Below are 14,612 nucleotides of genomic sequence, written 5' to 3' on the forward strand. Positions count from 1 at the left end.
AAAAATGGTTTCAAAAAGGCCAGGCACAGTGGCTCATACCTGTAATCCCAGCAACTTTGGGAGGCCAAGGCAGGCAGATCATGAGGTCAGGAGATTGAGACCATCCTGGCTAACACGGTGAAACCCCGTCTCTATTAAAAAAAAAAAAAAAATACAAAAAATTAACTGGGCGTGGTGGCGGGCACCTATAGTCCCAGCTACTCGGGAGGCTGAGGCAGGAGAATGGCATGAACCCAGGAGGTGGAGCTTGCAGTGAGCCAAGATAGCGCCACTGCACTTCAGCCTGGGCGACAGAGCAAGACTCCACCTCAAAAAAAAAAAAAAGTGGTTTCAGCAAATATGAAGATAGAAAGTCCTGTTATTTGTCCATTCATAATATGAGAAAAAAAAGAGATGATACATTCCTCTATAGAAAAGTGGGTTTAGAGGACAGTTCTGGCAGTATTTCACCTGGTAAAGTATCAAAAGGTCTAATAAGCAGGCCCCTTGCTCAGGGAAAAAAATGATTTCAATGTGTTTCTCTTCTGAATTGCTCAGTAACCCCAAGTGATTTTCAGATTGTGGCAGAGGAGATTACTGGCACTGAGTTCATCACATTTAGATCTATCTTGAATAGGAACATTATAGAAATCAAGACCATTTCTAACCCTGCACATCTGGTAGAGTCTGGAGTTACAGACCCCATGACCCAAGTCATCAGCTAAATGTACCAAGAGATTGAACTTTAGAGGACCATCTTCCTGGGAGATGTCTTGCCAATTACCAGGAAGAGATGAAGCAAAAACTTCTTTAACATAAGATTCCAAACGACCCTGGAGATCGCCAGGTGGTGACTATCCTCAGCTTCGTGAGGAACACCAGGATAGGTTCCCCTTTCACCTCTTCTACTGCCTCAGCAAGCTTTGGCACTTTCTGTTTTCTGGATCGAGACCAAAATTCTCTACGTGTTGCCCCTGAGACTGTCCACATGAAGACTCCTCTGGTAATGCCAGACACAGATCGCACCGCCGTCTTCGATGAGATCCACGGGTCTGAGCTACCGAGATCTTAATAAAGAGAAATTTGGGAACTTTGTGGAGGCAGTGGGCCTACAGTTGGCCCTCTGTTTCAAGAGGTTCTGTGTCTCTGGTTTCAACCAACTGTAGATCAAACATATTAGGAAAAAATGGGTAGTTGTATCTGTATTAAACACAGACCTTTCTTTTTTTTTTTCTTTTTTAAGACAGTCTCGCTCTGTCGCCCAGGCTGAGTGCAGCGACATGATGTTGGCTCACTGCAACCTCCGCCTCCCAGGTTCAAACGATACTCCTGCCTCAGCCTCCTGTGTAGCTGGGACTACAGGGGCATGCCACCAGACCTGGCTAATTTTTGTAATTTTAGTAGAGACGGGGTTTCGCCATATTGGTCAGGCTGGTCTCGAACTCCTAACCTCAGGTGATCGACCTGCCTTGGCCTCCCAAAGTGTTGGGATTACAGGCGTGAGCCACCACGCCCAGCCACAGACCTTTCTTCTTGCCATTATTCCCTAAACAGCTGTGTAAAATACAGTGTAACAACTGTTTACATAGCATTTGCATTGATTAGGTATCAAAATCTAGAGACAATTTGAAGATGTGTGTAGGTTATGTGCAAATACAACATCATCTTCTGTAAGGGACTTGAGCATCCATGGATTTTGGTATTTTTGGGGGGTGCTGGAACTAATCCCCCACGGATACCAAGGGATGACCATACTTACATTACTGCATAATAAAACCAGTTTCTACATGTTCATTTCTTTTTTAAATGTTCAAGTGATGGGCATAATGTGAAAATTAGGAATAGACAGCTGTCTTGGACTTTTGGAGAAGAGAGAAATTTAGATTGAGAATGGTCTTTTAAAAAACATTTTAGGCCGGGTGCGGTGGCTCACACCTGTAATCCCAGCACTTCGGGAGACCAAGGTGGGCAGATCACAAGGTCAGGAGATCGAGACCATTCTGGCCAACATGGTGAAACCCCATCTCTACTAAAAATACAAAAATTACCTGGGCATGGTGGCATGCACCTGTAGTCCCAGCTACTCAGGAGGCTGAGGCAGGAGAACTGCTTGAACCCAGGAGACAGAGGTTGCAGTGAGCCAAGATCACACCACTGCACTCCAGCCTGGGTGACAAGAGCAAGACTCTGTCTCAAGAAAAAAATTATAATGGAAAAAATCAGATGTTTGCACAAGCAAAATAGTGTAATGAACTCCCATGCATGGACCCCACATCCAGCTTCAAGAAATCTCACCTGTATCCCATCCACACCCCCTTCCCCTTCATTCCTCTGATTGATGACTTAGTCGTCTTTCTTCTAAAAAGCCTGTAGCTGGATTTTGGCTTCTATCCAATCAACAGTCTTTGTCTTTTTACCGACAAGTTTATGGTTTCAGCTTGTGCCCTGCCTTTTCTAGGTTTCTTGGTTAATCCTTTCTTTTTATAAATAAAAATGTTATCCATATGTTCCTCAGTCACATGACTGCTCCCTCGTGTCCCTGGATCTCCCCTCCACCCAGTCCCCGTCCTATCACTCTCTCTTTCTCTTCTGGATCTTAGCTAGTTGATGGGGGTGGAGGTGGGGAACAGTCTTCACTTCGGAATCTGATCACCTTCTCGTGTCTTGAACCACGTGCTGGTCCTGAGTGTTTCCCACGTGGGTCTTTACGTAGCCAACCTCTAGGGCCTTCTGTGTTTGAGAATGTGTTGGTCATCACCTCACACTTGGATGACAGTCGGCTGGATGTAAAGTTCAGGGTGCAAAGTTCAATACTGAAAACTTCAGGGCTCACTTCAGTACTCAAAGCTGTTATTCCTCCCCGTGGCCTTACAGTCCGCGTGGCTGTCGGAAAGCGTGGTTCTGTCCGAGTCTGGCTCCTTCGTCAGGTTCTCTGCTCTCTGGGGACTGTTAGGCATCTCTCTATCTCTGATAGGCTGAAATTTCACTCGAATGTGTTGCAGTATGGATTTTTTCTTTCTTCTGTTTGCAATTCTGTGGGCCTTTTCTTTTTTTCTTTTTTGACAAGAATGAGACTTTAATCAGTTTGAAGTGGAGTTTATAACACCAAGACATAAAGGGTTGTTAACAAACACAATAACAAATGGACATCTGATTGGGATGAGGCATTATCCTGTACACATCATATTGGTATTTTTGTGTGTCCGCCATGGATAGCATTTACACACAGAGCCACTGCTGCACAGCACACGGGTATCTGAAGAGGCTGAATCAGAGTTAACAGACTGAAATTGTTTAGTATATATATTCTAGTTGAAAACAGGTTGAACTTCTGAACTGGCAGGTAGAAGGCAACTCTGCCAAACACTGCAGTTAAAGCACCCACTTGAGTGCACAATTCCACCCCTTCCATCTGCATGCAGGACTTAAAGGTAAACGGACTTAAAGGTAAACGAGGCACTCTGTGGCAACCACAGCCATCGTTACGAACATATTGCACACAATTTCTAGAACTAAACATCTAACTTGTACCCTGCTTTTATTTTTTCAAGCTGAAACATTCGATGCTGCCAGTAAACTCCACTTAAGTTTATAACCTGTGCCACAGCAAAGAATGGTGATGCTACTTATTCAACTACCCTGTTAAAAGTATGGCAGGCATGTTCAAGAGGACATGGGATGGTACAGGGCTCAGTTGTAAGCTTTCTCAAAAGTGATGCCTTCGAGTAACTTCAGACATGTAAGCTGCTGCGCGTCCAAAAAGTCTAAGAAAACATTCCAGAAACTCAGAGATTGCCTGCGGAATGCATTTCAGGCTAATTATGAATACTGCCATAAATACAGTTTTAATTAGGACTCAAAAACTTTTCAGTCATAGCAATTCTTGTCAAATTCTATGGGGACGGTAACTGAAATAAAGTAAGGAGAGTATGTATAATATATATTTTTATATATAATAAATATATATAATGCCATTTTTCCATTTCCAGTGACTATACCATAAAATGTAATCAGGGCTTCTCAAAATCATTGACACATTCAAAATCAAAACTCTCATTCAGACCTTCACATTCCAAAGGAGAAATAATAACAGCGCAAAAGCCTCTATGGGCCTTTTCGATCTGAGATCCTTCATCTTTCTTTAATTCTAGAAATCGATCTCTATCATTTCCCTCCATCATTATCATTTTCTCATAGGTACTACTGTCAGTCTATGTACTAAATTGTAATAAAGCCTGATTTCTTGTTTAATAAAAATAATAGAAAAATAGGAACCCTCAAGGAGGAGAGGGCTGAGAATCATTGGCATATCACAAGCCATCCTCCTTTTGTAAAATACATTAATTGTTCTGAAAGCCTGCCCTGTCCGAGCTTGGAGTACGGATTTTCTCTTCTCTGCTCACCTCTGCCCCGCATGGTTAAGTTTTGCTTTGCAGATCAGGGTTTTCTGGGGTGGGAGGACAAGGCCTGTCAAGGTGGCACAGCGAGATGTGGGGCAGTGATGGGGTTTGCACCTCAGTCCTCCTGACTCCACTGTTAAGGCTTATTTATTTATTTATGTATTTATTGAGACAGAGTCTCACTCTGTTGCCCAGACTGGAGTTCAGTGACATGATCTCAGGTCACTGCAGCCTCTGCCTCCCGGGTTCGAGCAATTCTCATGCCTCAGCCTCCTAAGTAGCTGGGATTACCAGCGCACCACCGAGCCCAGCTAATTTTTTTTGTTTGTATTTTTAGTAGAGATGGGGTCTCACTGCATTGGCCAGGCTAGTTTAAAACCCCTGACCTCAAGTGATCCGCCCGCCTCAGCCTCCCAAAGCGCTGGGATTACAGGCATGAGCCACCATGCCCGGCCTCAAGGCTCTTTAATTGTCAGGGGACCCCTGGGGTGGAAGTGCTTTGATTCCTTTGCCGAACCACTTCTGCGGAGGGCTGCTGAGCATGGCTGCAGTTCCCACATGGCCCGTGATGGAGGAATATTTGCACTTAGGGCAGAGTCTCCCACCTGGTGCTCCAGCAGGTCTGGGATGGGGACTGCCCTCTGGCCAGGTGACAGCTGGTTACAGTTCACTATGTGGAATTGCTGACACCAAGATGGTTTCCTGGCATCCTTTTTCTCAGGCCACAACACCCCTTCTGCATTGATCATCCTGAGTCTCTTTGCTCCACGTCTTCATCCACCTGGCCTTCACTCATCCGCAGGTAGCTTCATAGGCTGACAGGGGCAGTCTGGGCCATGGCTCAAAGGCTCCCTTGATACCTGCAGGTTTCCTGGGTGGAGACACAGCCTGCTGCTCTGGGTTTAGCTTCTCTGGGTTGAGTGATGTCCCATTTCCCAGGTCCCACCAGCGGGAGCATCTGAGGCTCCCTGCTGAGTTTGGCAGCTTCACTTTATCCAGAGCGAGATGCAAATACAGTGAGACCAGAAGTTTAATTTTTTGGATGTGGCAGCTCCCACGCAACTCCCAGACCTGTGCTGTGCCAGGTGCAGCTAGTTATGCAGGACGTGCCTGTCACTGTGCCCGCGGGGTATGGGGCATGGCACGTGTGCCACACCTTGTCCCGTAAATGGATGTGAGACCCCCGAACAGCCCCAGGGATGCCACGAGGCAGGTGTTGTTAACAAATATTGACAGGGCACCTACTGTGTGCCCGGCTCAGAGCTGGGCACCGAGGAGATGATAACACAGCGAACAGCGGTCCCCCCGCCATGGAGCTTCCCTTGTGGTTAGAGGAGACAGGCAGTAAATGAGGGTTTCACGGGTCCGAAGGTCGGTGTGTTACGAAAAAAGGGAGGCAGGTGAGGGCAGTCTCGAGTGCCGGGTGACAGTGACGGTGGCAGTTTTCCATGAGAAGGTGGCATGTGAGCCAAGATGTGAAGGAAGCGAGGGGCTCGCCAGGTGGCTGTCTGGAGGAAGAGGGGAAGACAGTCTCCAGAAACAGGAACCGCCAGTGGTCAGGTCCTGAGGTGGGCGGACTGCCGGCTGCTGCAGGAGCAGCAGAGACTACTGTGGCTGAAAGGGGGATGAGGGAGAGAGGTGAGTGGGAGACCAGGTCATGGGCAAGGGGCCCAGGTCCGCCAGCAGATCGGGGGCAGCCTGTGGGCAGGTAGGCAGTCCACACCTGAGACCTGTGCCGGCTCCCCAGCCTCTTCCAGCCTCCCCCACCCAGGGCCCAGAGCAAAGCCTAAGGCAGAGCCGTCTGTGGAAAACATCTGCCTCCCCACCCTTGTCATGTTTACTTGTAGATTTTGAAAGCAAAACCTTCACTGGGGGACGCCTTTGCTCAGGTCAGAAGAGCCAGGCTAGCCAGGCCCTTCCTTCTGTGCTCTGGGGTACCCGATTGGAGCAGGGGTCTGGGAGAGCGGCCACCGAAATGTGCCTGCATGGGAGGCCTCAACTCAGGGAGGCTGAAGGAAGTGACCGACCTGTCTTAGGTTCCTCAGCCAAGGTTCTTATTCTCCTTGTAAAGACCTGACGGGGGTCAGGCATGGTGGCACGCACCTGTGGTCCCAGCTAGTCCAGAAGCTGAGGCGGGAGAATGGCTTGAGCCCGGAAGTTCAAGGCTGAAGTGAGCTCATCACACTACTGTGATCCAGTCTGAGTGACAGAGACCCTGTCTCAATAAACTTTTTAAAAAAGAAGACCTAGTGGGCCAGGCACTAGACAGGGAGTGGGGGGTGCAGCTGGGCTCTGCTCCACCATCAGGAGCCATGTGGCCCAGAAAAGGTCAGCCCAATTGTCTCAGCTCAGGGGACTCAGTTTCTCCATCTTCATAATGGGGGAAATAGAGCTGGTGAGTATGAGGTCTAAACCAGTTGATCTCTGCCTGGCGGGACAGCCACTCCTGCGGGGTATGACCTTGAGCCCCAAGCCCGTGCATATCAGCCATGCTGCCTGGCCTCACACTTCATGCAAAGAGAACAACAGCATGGCTTTCTGGATGGAAAGTGGGAGCACCATTTTAAAAAAGCCAGGCCTTGCTCCTGCCAACCTCCATTCCGGTGACCAGACTCCCTCACTGCCCCTGGGAAGGCCGAGGACCGGAAGTCTCAGTGTCCAGTCTGCCGTCAGCCAAACACATGCAGAGCCTTGATGGGTATTTCCCGTGTGCCCTGTGACTATCAGCTTCTGCAGAGAGAACTTCAGGCCACTCCCGACCTCTGCATCAGCCCCTGGATTTCGGCAAGACTCCTAGATGATTTGCATGCACCAAGGATTTGAGAAGCTCTGACGCAACGGAGCAGCCCACGCGGTGGGCCTCAGATCCTTCAAGACCAGAGTGTAGCTCGAGTCGTGGTGTGGGGCTGGGCTCCTCAGTCTCTAAGGTAAAAGCAGAAGTGAACGTTAATCACCAAGGAGACAGCTTTTATTTGCCTTTGTACCCCTCCTGCCCTGGAGCCACCAGCAAAGCTGTTCTGACACATGCTTCTTGGAAGATTGCTTTTCTTACCTGAGCACATTTTTTGGTGAGGCTTACTGCTGGTCAGAGAGGTGTCCTTGTCTCAGCCAGGCCTATCCCTGCGGCAGCTCCCTGCCTAGGAACTTTCATAGGTGCATTCCTCATAAGAACGCTGTGAGGAGGCAGTATGATGCCCATCCCATGGCTAAACATGTGAGATGCCCAAGGTCAAGCAGTTGGGGACAGACAACACCAGAATTCATCTCCCTAACCCATCCATTCATTCATCATTGACCCCTCATCCCTCTACTCGTCTCTTCATCCCTCAGCAGCCACCCACCACCCACCCATCCTGCCACCTAATCATAAGTCATTGTTGCAGAATGACATTTTAGGTGGGATTTTTATTCTTGCATAAGGCAAAAATTTTACATGTTCCAAATCACTCCTGAAAATCCCTCAGGTTACCCATGAAACCCAGGAACGCTTCGTCTCTCTGCCAGCCCCACAGAGCCAGTGTTTGCTCCAGCGCTGGGGAAAAGCAGCTAGAGCTGACATTCAGGAGCCCTTGAGTTCAAGAACATCCTTATCACCAAACTCCAGAACTCAGCTGGAGGCGCCCACTCCATACAAGGCCATGGGAACTGAGGCCCGCTGAGGGGCCGGCAGATTCACGTCCCCCAACTCGTGTTTACTCCAGTGCGTAAAGGAACAGATCCTCAGTGCTTACATCATTTTTCTCTTATTTTCCCGCACACGTGCCAGCTGGCTGTGGGATCAGTGAGAATGCCTTTACGCTGCACAGCCAAGGATGGGCTCACTTCTACGCCATCCCCTCACAGCCTCAGAGGCCTGCTTGTCAGTGCAGGATCTGAGGCTGTAATAACAGGAGCACAATGCCTTGAACAAGGGAGGTGTTTTTCCTGCTCTGCTCTGCTCTGAGGTTTAAGGATCTCAATTCAGGAATCTTAGCGCAGAGGGACAGAATGTATTGGATGGCGCAGGGCCAGAGAAGGTTTTCAGGATGGCAGAGGCTTGAGGAACACACACCCTATAGAGATAATTCTGGAAACTGTGGCCGTGGCTTTGCCTGTCCATCTCTTAGGAGGTTTTGTGAGGAGTGGTTGGGTTTGTTCTGTATGGTCCCAAGGATCCGGACGAGTGCTGAGTGGACCTTAGGCAATGGGTTTTAGTTCAGTGGAGGAAGAGCTTTCTAGTAGGCAGAGCTATCCAAAGACAGTGTGAACCTCTCTTTGAGGTAGTGAGCTCCCAGTCAGGGGAAGTGTTCAAGGGGAGGACGCATGAGCACTTCTCTGGAGGCCGGGAAGGAGTTCCTGCCTAAAGCAGGAACAGTGAATTCGTGACCCACAGGCTCACGCAGCCCTGAGCTTGTGTTTCCAAGCCCTAAGATGTGTTGTTGATAGAGACAAGGCTCAGCCCGTCTCTGGCCTTCATTCAGCTGTCATAGTCTCATCAGGTATAAACGTAATTTAGACAGATTCCTGTTAAGCCAGAAGGAAAAAGAGGCAGAGGATCCCCCTTGTGTGGGCACTTGGTCCCCCTCTCTTCTGACGCCCTGGATCTGCATATCCTCAGCTGCTCTCTGTTCCCCAGGAGCCCCGTTAACCAAATCATCTGGAGTTTAAGTACTTGGCTCCCACCAAACACAAGCCAACTTCTCTACCTGGTGTTGGCCAGTGACCCAGTAGCAGCCCCAGTTCTTGGGGGAGCAGCCTGCTGCACTACTGTCATTAAAGGGCTTCCAGGATGATGGCAGCGGGCCCCAGCTTGCACCCGCACCACAGCACCACGCTCTTTGCGGGAAGGCAGTCCTTGCTGTGAGTCCTGTGGGCTACGGGAGAGAAATTAGCACCTGCTGTCCCTGGGGCATCGCTCTGGGGGCTTGACCAGCCTTTGCTATCTCACTAGGCCCTCTGGACTGTGCCCTCTGGACTTCCTGGAGATCAGGCCCTGAGACTGACACCATCCCTCTCTGGCCAGCCTGGTTCTCAGGTGGGTCTGTCTGACTGTACCATCTGTGCTTTCTGCCAGGGTCCCTGGCAGGGCTCAAGGGACTTTCAGAAGCACCGTCAGGTGCTGATACCAAAAAGTCATGGCTAACAGCATGGACCCTGGAGTCAGACTGCCTAGGTCAGTTCCCCTGCCCATACTCCCAAGATGTGTGGCCCCAAGTACAGCACATCAGTTTCTCAGCTTGCTCTAACAGGGGGATAACCAGTGGCTGCCCCTTCACGGAGCTGTCGGGAGCCTGGGTGAAATGATACATGCAAAACACAGTGCCTGGCATGAGGTAACTGCTCCATAAATGTCAGGCATTATAATAAAACTATATAAACAGATTGTATAATATAGTCATAAAATATAATAATGATTAAAATTATTATCATCATTTTTTTTTACTCCTGCATGACCCCATGAGCCTGTTTCCATCACCAGATGCTAATGGTGGACAGCGAGTGATGCTTTTGTGCCAAGAAGATAGGGGGGTCTGTGGAGCAGCCTCAGTCTGTGGGCACAGAGGAAGCCTGCAATTCTGGATGGTGGGAGAACAGCGGCTCCTGAGTGTCCCTCACCACCTACCCGCTCTACAGCCTCCCCGAGCCCGGCAGAGCCCACCTACCACCAGGGCGGGGAGTCTGGCCCTGGAAGGCCGCGCTGCCTAACCCTGCACCCCACTCCCTCTCTCTGTCTTTCCACCTACTCTGGATGTGTGGAGAGCCTGGCAGTCAGCCCAGTTTCTGAAAGGGTCTCATGTGTTTGAATTCACTCCAATTTATGGAACCAATTTTAAAACGAAGGAGAGGTGACGTCTGGACTGTGCCATTAGAGCCCGCCTCCAGAGCAGAAAGGTGGGTGAAATCTGTTGGTTTACAAAACGCGCCAACTCCCACGGGAACCTCTGCTCCTTCCCGGGGTCTGGCCGGGGATCACCAGGACAGTAACACGCGTGCTCTCCTCGCCCTGGCACACGGGTCTCTGCGCTCCGGCGAGTGCCCGCAGCCTGTGGGGCGGATGGCTGCACACTCATACCCCTCTCAGATGGGCGAGGCCGGCCTGGCGCGACGTGTCGCGGCCCACACGTGCTACTTCCACGCTGCACATCCCTGATGTCTTCTGCAGGCCTCCCTCCCGTGGGAAATCGAATTCCAATAGGGCTCAGGGACAGACTGGAGAGAGCTGCGTGATTCCTGTTTCTGCCGCTCTGATCTGCTCGCTGGCTCTGCGGGAGAAGTATATTTATTCTACGCAAGTGCAAACCACGCCTCGGCATAACAGAGGCCTTGGAAAACCAGCTGCACGAAAGCTGCACTTGTTTCAGCGTTGCCTTTTTTTTTTTTTTTCTTTTTCTTTTCCTTCTACCGTCTTAGGAGAGCCTTTTAATTTTTGTTTTTAAAAGCACCATTAAGTCCGAGCTGAAACAGATAGTTCTGCCAAAAGGAAGACGAACTATTGGCTGGATTCTTTTTTTAAATTATTGAAGTGAAATTCACATCGCACAAAATTAACCAGTTTAATGGAACGTTTCAGTGGGGTTGAGTCCATTCACAGGGTCGCACTACCATCACCTGTATCTGGTTCCAAAACATTTCTGCACCCAAAAGGATACTCCTGCCCACTAAGCAGTGGCTCTCCCTGTCCTCTGTGTGACAACCACCAGTCTGTGCTGTCTCTGATTGACCTGCACCTTTCATATAAATGGAATCACGCAATCTGAGGCCTTCTGTGCCTGGCTTCATTCACTTAGCACAGGGCTCTCAGGGTTTATCCATGTCATAGCTTGTATCTGTACTCCATTCCTTTTGATGGCTGAATAATATTCCATTGTATGGATATACCATGTTTTGTTTACCCATTCATCGGGTGATGGCCATCTGGGTTGTTTCTACCTTTCGGCTATTGTGAATAATGCTGCTAGGAACATTCATGTACAAGTACTTGTTTGAATACTTGTTTTCAGTTATTTGGGGTATATACCTAGCAGTGGAATTGCTGGGTCATATGGTAACTCTGTGTGTAGCTTTTTGAGAAACATCTGAATTCTTTGAGATGTTATTGAACACCTAGTGTGTGTGCCAGCCTGTGCCAGGTTCTGACTTCACCCTCCTCAGAGCCCCAAAACTCTAGGCTTCCTTTGGGCAAACCTGGCTTATTCCACTCATGCTAAAGAGGGCTTCTTCGTCCCCATTAGCCTGCCACTTGGATAAGTCAAAATGAACCTCAGAAACAGACACCGAACACAGCCACCTGAAAGCTGGAGAGAGAGCAGGGCTATTTGCATTTCCCGAATCCTTTGAAATTCTTTGCAAAGACATGGTAGATCAGTTGTAGCTCAAATATAGTGAGCAAACTGGCATTTTGCAAGAACTTTGCCCATGATCACGGTGTCCAAATGGTAGTTCCTAGACCTAGGGGCTTGCTGCAGATCTTCCTCCTTGATTTGTCCGTCTCTGCTGAAAGCAGGCAAGGTGGAAACTCCTTTTTAATCTCTCCTCTCCATAGGGAGATACCGAAACTGCAGTCTCTATATGGCTGGAAGGACTGGCATATTCTAGCACAAGGGTCTCCAGGTACACATGGACCAGGCCACCTGCCCTGGCTCAGTTTCAAGAAGGAATATCTGGTACATGCCCGGGTACTACATATTCAGCTCATGAAATAAGCAGGCAGTCATGTGATCTAAGCAGCTGACATCTTTTTGTCTTCCTTATTCCTTCTCCCTGCGCAGGGGGAACGCTCTTCCTATGGGACTGGATTAGAATTCAGTTATGCCTCTTGAAATTTCTGGTTACCAGGAGGTAACAGAAAGCCCTTCCATCACTTTAAATCCCAGAACCCACTTGTGATTTGTAAATTATGTTATCTACTGCAAAATTATTATGAACACGTAATTTTCCTTCAAAGATCTGAGTGGCTAGAGGGTTTAAAATGTCGCATTCCTGTGAAATCCCACCTTTCATTTTAATTAGGAAACATTGCTTCTGAACACACCCCCTTGGTTGGTGCACCAGGGCAGGCCCTCCTCAACTTCCGATTACTGTGTTCAGTCTGTGGCCCTGAGCCGCTCTGAGACTTCCCACTTGCCAGGCTCCCCAGCCTTAGGGCTGCTCTTAGGGATGCCTGTGGTCTCCACCTCTGGAGGAAACCCTTCATGCCTTGAACAGAATGTTGGAACATGCTCAGCCCCATCCAAGTCTGGGATGTGGGGGAGGAACAAGCTATGTGGTCAGCTGCCTGGATCTGAGGATCTCACCTCCTTACCTACTAAGTGTGTGACACTAAGAAGGCCATCTCTTTGGGCTCTGTCATCTTACCTGTAAAATTACTAGTAATATTCCCACCTCCTGAGACTTGGCAGAAACATGTGAGTCAACATATGTGAAAATACCCAGAAGACACCAGACGCTCGGTACGTGTCATCTAGTGGGACTTCATGTTGCTGTCTTTAAGTGCAGATGGCAGGTAGGTGACAAGACCCACATAGGTAGTTTTCTTGGGAAGTGTGTCTCCCTTGAGATTTCCCATGTGTAAGAGAACACACAACTTGGGGAATCAAACGGTGGATGCCGCTAGGTAACGCTCCCAGCAGGAAGCCCGCGCATGTGCATGCAGTAATCATCGAGTTACGGTCCTCTTTGAAATGCTAATGTGGACTTGTTCCCTTGAGCTCATTTCATTTGGGGAGCCAGAGGCACCAAGAGGTTGGCCGGTGCTTCCTGGTGGCTCCCTTCTTGCCCCACAAACGGAAATCATTTCTTTTGGCAAAAGGACAGGGTTGGCTTCAGGGCCGTGGGCTCGATTCAGGCACGTGCCTTGAGTATGTCATGAGACTGATCTCAGAGAATCGTCATGGGTCTTCTTGCTGATGTGAACATACCCAGCACTATGGCAGGCACACAGTGGGAGTTTAATAAATGTGCGGTAAGGCTGCTTAGAGTCTGAGGAACTGAAATGCTTCACGGCCACACTCCAGAGAGCAGGGGGGAGGCAAGTCTGCAGTGGAGGGCAGAGAAGACCCGGGATACCCTTAGCCCACAGCCTGAGGGCCCGGACATCCGCAGGGCATGGGGTGGAGAACAAGGAACTTGGTCACAACCTCCCCGGCTGCTCCCCTGAGGAGAAAGGGAAAACCTCTCCCTGAAGGTGCACAGGCATTTCCAAGATCTGGAAGGGGGACTGACCAGGGGCTCACGCATTGGACAGTGAGTCCAGCTGCCCCTTGGCTACCCTCATGGGCCCTGTCCAGGTTTGGGGATCCCATATCACTGAGACAGGAAGAATCCCTCTGCTGGGTTCCCTAAACTCACCCCCACACCCTGTTCTACCAGGATGGATGCTCTCAAGACCCTAGGAGCAGCCCACTTCCTCGGGGGCCAGCCCACAGGCCAGGCTTGTTCTGCAGATGGATGTCCCCCCATGGGCTGGGGGCACAGAGGCCCTGATGATCACCACCCAGAGTGAGGAACACTAGGATGGAAGGGTGTGCAGGGGACTGTGGGTGCCTCAAGACTGAAGCCTCAGGTGCAGGAGGCAGGGGATGCATTTCACAAAGGGCTTGATCACTGGGACCAGGTCGCACAGGCATGTTGCCAGGCAGAGGGGTGAGGATGTGAAAGGGCGTGGCTGGGTGGGGAGGCAGCCTGGATAAGGGACAGAGAGAAGAACCATGGGTCCCTGCATGCAGGGATGGCGAGGGAGGACGCTGGATTCGTGCCAAGGGCCCTAAGTGCCATCTTCAAGAGCTGGAACTTAACCCTGCAGGCCATGGCTACAAACCCAGACTTGAGGGTGCTGGCCTTCCGGGGCTTTTTTGGCCTGCATGGTGCTTTTAAAATACGAGTCAAAAATGAAAAATAAGAGATATTTCGTATCAAAATCCTGATGTCTGGCTTCTCTTGAAAAATGGAAAAATCTGGAAACAGCCAGTTTTAACTATCTAGGAGCCGCTCCCTCTAGATAAGATATCCAGGGCACCACGGTCGCCCTACTCCTAGTGTCTCTCTGGCCTGGAAATTGAGCGTCAATCACCATTTACCATGGGGCTTGCATGCTTTTTTTCTAATAAAGGCGACTTGGAACCACATCTCTGTTAAAATCAAATATAGACCAAGTGGGCTGCTTTGTGATTTTTGCGAAACAAGTCTGTTTCTTGTGTCTGTGGAACCTGTGTATCTCTGTAGGCAGCGGAGTTTGAAGCCCTGCCAGGGAGTCAT

The 14,612-nt window shown here is 49.6% G+C and overlaps 1 pseudogene; it reads right to left on the minus strand.

The window, feature by feature from the left end:
• Positions 1–533: 533 nt before the first annotated feature.
• LOC111527448 lies at positions 534–4,395 on the minus strand (annotated as a pseudogene).
• Between the last annotated feature and the right edge of the window lie 10,217 nt (positions 4,396–14,612).

This window comes from Piliocolobus tephrosceles, chromosome 4 (assembly GCF_002776525.5).
Source record: "Piliocolobus tephrosceles isolate RC106 chromosome 4, ASM277652v3, whole genome shotgun sequence".
Lineage (NCBI taxonomy): Eukaryota > Metazoa > Chordata > Mammalia > Primates > Cercopithecidae > Piliocolobus > Piliocolobus tephrosceles.